A 1,121-nucleotide genomic window follows, 5' to 3' on the forward strand; every position below is an offset into this window, starting at 1 on the left:
TGAACGCGGCGTCCTCCGCAGCGCCACCTCCCGGAAGAGCCGGGGATGGCTCGGTCCGCGCCCCGCCAACCGGCCGAGAGAAGCCCGGGTGGGCGTTTTTGAGCTGGAAATCCTGAGCAGATGGAGCGTGCAGATCACCTTCTGCTGCGGCCGGTTTTACTGCGAGGCGAGGTGCCCGGCAGAGGCAGGGGGCGGCCCACGGTCAGGTCGACGGCGCTAACATCACAGCGCCATCGGTGCGCAAACGGCCCGGGCCTTTGACGTTTGTTACGTTACAGCCGGTAAATGTGCTTTGTGAAGGATATTCTCTTTTTTCTTTTTTTGGTTTTTTTCTTTCTTTTTCTGAGACAAGGTCTCAAATGTAGCCCAGGCTGGCCTTGAACTCACTATGTAGCCCAGGCTGGCCTCCGACTCGTGGTGACCCTCCTGCCTCAGCCTCCCAAGTGGTGGGGTTGCGGGTGTGCGCCCCACACCGGCCTCTGTAGGGTGTTTATTTAGCCGAAGCGCTTTTGCTAAACCTAGTCTTTGGGATTGGGGCCTGCACAGCTCTCGCTGTCTCTGGAGAAGTTTCCTCCCTGGAGTATGATTTTCCGAGAGAGGAGCATGCACCACACAGAGGTCAATACAAGTTTTTCCTCCTCAAAATAATGTATGGGTCCTCGAATTCAATTCGTCACGAGATGGTCAACATTTGGTACGTGGACCGCGACCTGGTCCCCAAGAGAGAACAATCAGAGCGCTCAAGGTATTCGGCCACAGTCCTGAAAAAATACGGTTTCGAGGTGGGTGTCCTTTGTGATTTCTGAACCGCCTCGTTGAGCATATGGGGACCCTTCATTTTGGGGGAATCTCACTCGCCATAACGCGCAGGGACCCACCGCAAGGAAATGCCCCAGCGCGTGCAGAAAGCACAGGTCTCCAGGCCCTTTTTTCCACTGCCCGAGCTGCTCGGAGGCCAGCGGGCCCCGCCCCGAGATTCCAGGGGTCATCAAAGGTCAGCTTTCAGCAGCTCTATCTTCGGGGCTGGAAGCCACTGCAGAGCTGTCAACCGGCCCGGTGGCGGCTGCGACCCCTGGAGATCTCGGAAGAAGCGGGGGGGGGGGGGGGGACCCCCCCCCCCC

The 1,121-nt window shown here is 58.5% G+C and overlaps 1 protein-coding gene and 1 long non-coding RNA gene across 2 annotated transcripts in view; both read left to right on the top strand.

The window, feature by feature from the left end:
* Skap1 (src kinase associated phosphoprotein 1) overlaps positions 1-1,121 on the top strand; it is a 231,336-nt gene that overhangs the window by 204,399 nt on the left and 25,816 nt on the right. The window lies entirely within an intron of this gene.
* LOC104859479 overlaps positions 7-1,121 on the top strand; it is a 2,145-nt gene continuing 1,030 nt past the window's right edge. The window contains exons 1-2 of the long non-coding RNA XR_779394.1: positions 7-281; positions 547-782. This is a non-coding gene — a long non-coding RNA (uncharacterized LOC104859479). The remainder of the gene's footprint in view (positions 282-546; positions 783-1,121) is intronic.

The sequence above is a fragment of the Fukomys damarensis genome, unplaced genomic scaffold (assembly GCF_012274545.1).
Source record: "Fukomys damarensis isolate Sample0158 unplaced genomic scaffold, DMR_v1.0_HiC HiC_scaffold_13, whole genome shotgun sequence".
Classification (NCBI taxonomy): domain Eukaryota; kingdom Metazoa; phylum Chordata; class Mammalia; order Rodentia; family Bathyergidae; genus Fukomys; species Fukomys damarensis.